Raw genomic sequence first — 6853 nt, 5'->3', positions numbered from 1 at the left:
CTTGACTCCCTAGACCAAGCTTTCCTAACGTACTGCCTGTTGGAACCCTAAGGTTATTTTGATGTGATCAACAAGTTAAGTTAGGTCATGTCGTATTTTAACCCTGTGTCTAAGTGTGCAGGAAATTAGGAGCACAGGAAGTCAAGTGGAAGACGTGTCTAGCGAGAAGGACGACACGGGGAGAGAGCCGACGGGCTCGGTGCGTCTGAGGGACGAGGTGCCGCGGAAGAGTACCCGGACGGACAAGAAGGAAGCGTGCGCTAGTTCTGAGGGACGAGAAGCTGGAACGGAAGATTGCTCGGGGAGAAAGAGACACAGCTAGCGAGAAGGTCAGCACGAGAGAGAGCCGACGGGCTCTGTGCGTCCGAGGGATGAAGAGTTGCGGATGAGTATGCTGGTCGACGAGAAGGAAGCACGCGATGATTCTGAGGGACGAGAAGCCAGAGCGGAAGGCTGCTCGAGAACGCCGGAAGTTGGGTTCGGGTGAGCCCTATTCCGGCTGGACGAGATCACCCAAGCGAGCGAAAGACCCGGACCGAGGCGAATGGAGCCGGAGCAGAAGACCCACGCTGAAAAAGTCAACGAGGTTGACTATCCCCACCCAGGGCGCCCGGAACAGTCCGTGGTGCCCGGAACCATTCCGAGTGCCTAGAATGTTGATTCTATCCAGAATGACTTGGTCCAGAAGCTAGACAACAGACAAGCAATTAGTATTTCCAACACTTGTGCGCTTAATTTATAGTTTAGCTTCTTTATTTTTTGTGCTTAAATGTTGTAAGAGGCTTCTCCGCCTAAACAATATAGTTAGTGCGCTTCAACTTCCTTGGATTAACAACCTCCCCTGTTGTAACCAAATAAAACCCCTTTGCCTCTTCTTCCTTGTTTTATTTGTTTACTTTATTTATGCAAGTGTTTATTTGAAAGATCGAGAAGGGTTGCTTTTTATTTTTACAGGGCTATTTAACCCCCCCTTCTAGCCGGCCAACATGGTCCAACAAGTGGTATCAGAGCAAGGATGCCTCAGAAGGACTAACCGCCGACCGAAAAAATGAGATGGCCGGAGCTAACATCTACCCACCAAATTTCGAGGGGAAGTTCGCTTTTTGGAAGTGACAAATGCAAGTTTATTTTAAAACTGACTTTAATATGTGTCTAACAATGAAATATGATTTTGAAATTCCCAAAAGTAAAGAAGGAGAAGAATTTGAGGAGCATCAGTGGATTGACGAGCAACGTAACGAGGTTATGGAAAATGGTAAGGCCGAGTCCAGTCTTTTGAGTGTACTACCTGCCAAGGATCTCGACAGAGTCAGAAAATATAAAAGCGTAAAAGAACTTTGGAAAAATTTCTTGAAGCTCTACAAAGAACCAGTTGAGGTCAAATCCAACTCCTTAATAGACACCAAGTCACCGTCAGAAGAATCCGAGATCGAGGAAACTGTCGGGACAACCCTAATAGCCGAATTCCATCTCGAGGACACAGAAAGTGTTGGTGCGGGAAGCATCCGACGATCGAACCTAAGTTTTGATAATGACAAAGGAATTCAAAGTTAAGTTGTTTTGCTATCTAACATGTGTGAATGAGGTTTTTCAAGAAAGACCTAACTGCGGTTAGGCAGGGAAACCCCTAGGGGGTGGTAACCCTAGGTCGTAGGGGATGGTAACCCTAGGTGGTGAAAAATCCTAAGGGGCGATAACCTTAAATCCTAGGGGGTGGTAACCCTAGGTGGAGGAAAACTCTGCGGCAACCTTAGGTCTTAGGGGGTGGTAACCCTAGGTGGTGGAAATTCTTGGGAGGGTAACCTTAATCCGGGGGAGGTAACCCTATGTAGCAAAAAATCCTAGGGGGTGGTAACCCTAGGCAAAAAGTCCAGTCGGTCTGGAGGACCGGACTGGCATCAGGTATACTCTCCTGAGTGGAGTAGGTGAGGACCCGTTTCCCGGAAGGGGGAACAATAGGTATCGGTTCGACCTAGGATTTTCGGTCAGAAATCTGAAGTCAGAACCGGATAGTCCGTGACTGTCGAAGTTTCATGTTATTATGTTTATTGTGTGTACTAACTTTATTTTGCAGGATTGTAGTTGGTTTGTGGACTAACATATTTTACAGGGACAAATGAGTAAGATTAGCCTCGGTTGAACAGTACCCAAGGCGCTCTCAAGGAGCTTGAGGCGCCTCGGGTGCAAAGGAGCAGAGGTTGTAACAACCCACCTTCTACACTACTACTACTACTCTAAAGGTGGACGTTACCTAACTACTAACTCTACTTAACCGGTACGCTACTTGACTATGAGGAATCCCTACCGAAAAATTTTGACAGAGTCTCCCCTGTACCGGTGACCAAATCAACAATACAAATGATATATACTCAGCCACAGGCGGCTGGAACACATTTTTTTTTCACAACCACGCAGTAATAATAACACAATAACTCAAAAGAAACTATTCTAACAATGGTAAACAAGTATATAACTCCAACAATAGGACATATCCGCCTACAAGTATAGAATAAACCCAATTACAGTCCCAACCTCATAATAGCGTTTAAGGAAAACCAAAAAGAACTCTAAACAGAAAGGTCATGACAATTCCTTAGCAAACTCTTGATCTCCCCATAGTCCAGCCATCACACACCTTCATCACCACCACCTTGTCGCCTTCCTTTCATACTTTAGCTTTTCCTTTATCTGCAGTAGGAGGAAATGCAAACTATAAGCATAAAGCTTAGTGAGCGCTATCTAACTCACAAAAACTCGATATGCATGTATATAAATAAAAACATGCTAAAACTGAATGCTAACATGTAAAGCTACTCATGCTCATACATAGCAAAGGAATCATACTAACTGAAATACTAAACATGTATAGCTAATCATGCTCATAAACCAATAAAGGAATCATACTAACTGAAATACTAAACATGTATAGCTAATCATGCTCATAAATAGCAAATAACAGTAAGGTAACTCATGCTCTTCTATTAGTAAACTAACATACTGAAAGGCTAAACATGTAAGGCAAGTCTATACTATCATGCTTGCATAAAGAACTCAACTTACTGAATTCTAAACACATTCTGTATCTTATTTCACTTGCTTAAAGACTTATTCTTTAATACTTATGTGAAACTTATTTTACTTGTTCAAAAACTTATACTTATAATACTTCAAAATAGTAATCAACTTCTCTTGGGCCCAGGCATAGTACCATTTTATGCGTGTTCCCTAATAGGTTGGGGTAGCGAGCCACCAATCCTAAAAGAGCAGACCTTGGTCTACCAGGGCCAAGACCTTGGAATTGGACACCTGGATTTGTTTAATGACAACCTTGTGAAGTCGGGTACTAGCCTCTTCTTAAAAGTAAAATACTTATAATCTTAATTACTTCTTCTTTAAATGTCTTGCCATTTTAATAGGCACCTTGTGTGCCAAAATCCCTAAAGTCTTGACTTTGGAATTTAATTAAGGCCTTGACCTTTTCCTTTCTTTTCTTTATCTTTCTTATACTTGTTAATACCTCTAATGAAAGGATATCTCATACAAAACTGCACTAAAATACTTATTAACATTACACTAAAATGCTTAACAGAATTGCATGAAAATACTTAATAAAACTGTACTGAAATGCTCAATAAAACTGCATACTATGCTAATCAAAATTATACATATTTAACTAACAGAAATCTGCATATTGTGCTAACAAAACTGCACTATAAGCTTAACGAAACTGCACTTGAATGTTAACTAAAATCTGCACTTAAAATACTTAATAAAATCTGCTCTACTTAATAAAAATCTGCACTGCTCTTCTTAATAAAAATCTGCACTGCTCTTCTTAATAAAAGTCTAGATGCTACATTCAAGCTAAACAACTTTCGACCGAATTCTCCTAAGACTAGGCTGTTCATGTCCAATTAATTGCAAAAGAAACCAAAATCTGCAAGTCTAAATAACATGCTGGAAGATCTAACTAAATACAAACTAAGGTTGTCCATAACTGTAAATTTAACCATATCTCTCATCTCATCTAAACTGTCAATTTATCGTAAGTAAGCAATGTATCCTTTTTAGAACTTCAACTATGCATCAACATTGAAATTATCCTAAGGAAACAATGGACCACAACTACTCATCGCATGCATTCCTCCATTTTCTTCAGTTCTATCCAAAGGAAACTGTAAAACTCCATATGAACTGATCATGCCCATTAAGATCCCAAACAAGAAGATCTACATCAAAAAGATTCCGAATTTCTACTACAAAGTCTGAAGAAATCCAAACCATATGTCTAACTAAACAATTCATTTCTTTATTAATTGTCGTTTATTCCTCATAATCAACAACTTGCAACACAATACGACATGTCACAATATGCAGGTGAGTAGCGCTATCTTAAACTCAAAGACAACAAATATCATCTAATAGTGCTTAAAGAAAATATTACAATTAACAAACTTCGGATCAATTGTTAATACAAGTAATCTGAAATGACAATTATAGTTTCATCGACTTCGGAAGTTCAGATTTGCTACTGTCCAAATCTTAATCTAAATCTAAAGCATCTCAGTTTGGGTTGCTAGAAAATATGTCATAATCGCTACAAACCTTAGTCTGTGACAATTTTAGTGCTTAAAAGAAACAACCTGAAACCAAAATCTTTTCCCCTGTTCTGTCCCACGGCAAGGAAACAATAAGGAACAAAAGGGCACTAGTAAGGATATCGAAGATTACAAGTAACATGCATAGTCCTATACTGTCTTCATAAAGGACCCAACGTTAAACTTCAACCAATGTATTTACTATCGATATATCATAAGAAATTAATGAAAACATCCAAGTATCATAAGGGAACAAATTAAAACCTCTAAGCATCATAATGGAACAATGGAATCATCTACCTACCACTTAACCACACCCATTCTCATTCCTTTGGATCTGTTCGGCATTTTTCCGTCAACACAAGAGGCAAAGACCCAATGAAAAATCACCTTTAAACTCTTTGAATATATTCAGAAATTTGAGTTGAATGAGAATTCTCGACACATTTTATTCGATAAAAACCTGCAATGCAAAGAAGCATAATAGGGATAGTTTCACCCATCTGCTTCTACATATAGATTTATTAAATTCCTTGTCCGAAACCATCTTATGGATATTGCAACAGCCATACATCTGAAGAATCTAAGCTAAGACATTGACAACAAGCTTATTAGTTTGGTAGTTGTTTGTTATCTTTCCTCTGTTCAACAAATGAGAAAGCATTGTCAAACAGGTGGTGTCTTGAAAATACTTGCACACTAAGAATTTCTGAAATGGAAATCAGAGAAGCAGTTAGAGGCGAGTTTGCTAGTTGTTTTGTATCTTCTGAATAACATAATTCCCATTAAATCAGTCATTAATGAAGAAGCATGTAGAAGTACTTCAATGAAAACCGATGTCTTCTCCTCGTAGATACTACAAGTGTCTAACTTTTGCTGGATAAATGGACTCCCAAGTTGCTCAGCGCTAAATTCTACACGGCAGAAAACAAGGTCTCTAAACTTGTTACAGTGGATATGCAAGGAAGAAGGAAAAAGAATCTTGAATCTACCCTTAACCCTCCAACATACAGATTCGGTGCAACATGATCCGAAACAAAAGAATTAGATCCCTAGCAAACATGAATTCGGCTCCAACACAAACCAACACAAGAACATGCTGTGGATGGTAAAGAATGAAACAAATCTGATGGACAACATCCAGGAAGACCCTGTCCATATCCAATGAAAGAAAAACTCAACTGAAATAAGAGAAAGAAAGCAAGGAACGCATGCTGCTCTTAAACCTCTAGCTATCCTAATTCTGTACATGAAACATCCCTTTATTTTCTTTATAAGACTCACGGCAGCAAGCTTCACAAGCAACAAATTCTGTACAGGATTCTTTAAGCTTGGTTCCACAGAAATAAAAAGAAACCGCAAAACTGTGCAGCATGATCCGAAACCAAAAGGAAGACTAAATCCCTATTGCAGATTCTTTAAGCTCTAAGGTTTCACGCAAAGCTTCAGAAACAAGGAAAATAACAAGAAATAAACCTCGGAGCTATCCTACTGCAGGTGAGTAGCAACTCACCTTCGTTTTCTTGGACTTACAACCGAGAAGAGGTCCTAGGGTTTCGGAGAAGCTTCAATCTCGGCAGCTTCTTGGTGTTCCCGAGTTCCCCTCGTCGAGGTGGTCACGGTTGGGTGAAGACCGGCCAGAAAAAGGCCTAGCTCTGTCGCCTTCTCTGCCCGAACAGTGGAGTCGCCGTCGCCGTCGCCGTTCACGAGAGATGAGGAGAGGGGTTCGGGAGTTTTAGGTCATGGGAGAAACTTAAGTCCTCTCTTAACTTAGGTATTTTATTATCTAACTACTGCTTAAGTATTATTCATCCCTTTCCTTAATTAACACCGGCCGCCAGCACAGCTGGTCAAGCGGGTTTTGCTCGGGTCAAAGGTCTCGGCTTCGATCCCTCAGCCGCGCACTTTTATTCCCCTTTTATTTTAAACGTTCCAACTATAGCTTAAATATATTTCACTCCATACTTGATTAACAAAACTCTCGCAGACCGGTTGGTTGGCTGAGTTCGGTTAAAACTTGGTTTGGGTCCAAGGTCTTGGGTTCAAAACCCGGCTTCAACACTTTTTTTTCTTTTTTTTTTTAACTTCTTTCTCTTGGTAAAAATACCAAACGAACTCCAAAAATTACATAAAAATACTCTAAAAATTTCTAAAAATCTCTAGAATTTTTTTATAGCATTTAAAAATATTTTTGAATTACTTTTTTCGCTTAAAATGAGGAAATTTGGGTCATTACAGAGGTTACGCGCAGTGGA

General features: G+C 39.8%; 1 long non-coding RNA gene across 1 annotated transcript; it reads right to left on the bottom strand.

Moving 5' to 3' along the window:
- Positions 1-2426: 2426 nt before the first annotated feature.
- On the bottom strand, positions 2427-6364 carry LOC122051800. Its single transcript, XR_006131544.1, has 2 exons — positions 6112-6364; positions 2427-2688 (listed from the first exon to the last, which is right to left on the bottom strand). It is a non-coding gene; the product is annotated as an uncharacterized LOC122051800 (long non-coding RNA).
- Positions 6365-6853: the final 489 nt, after the last annotated feature.

The sequence above is a fragment of the Zingiber officinale genome, chromosome 3A, assembly GCF_018446385.1.
Source record: "Zingiber officinale cultivar Zhangliang chromosome 3A, Zo_v1.1, whole genome shotgun sequence".
Taxonomy (NCBI): Eukaryota; Viridiplantae; Streptophyta; class Magnoliopsida; order Zingiberales; family Zingiberaceae; genus Zingiber; species Zingiber officinale.
The sequence above is the reverse complement of the archived record's forward strand: the minus strand, read 5'-3'. Positions and strand labels throughout refer to the sequence as shown.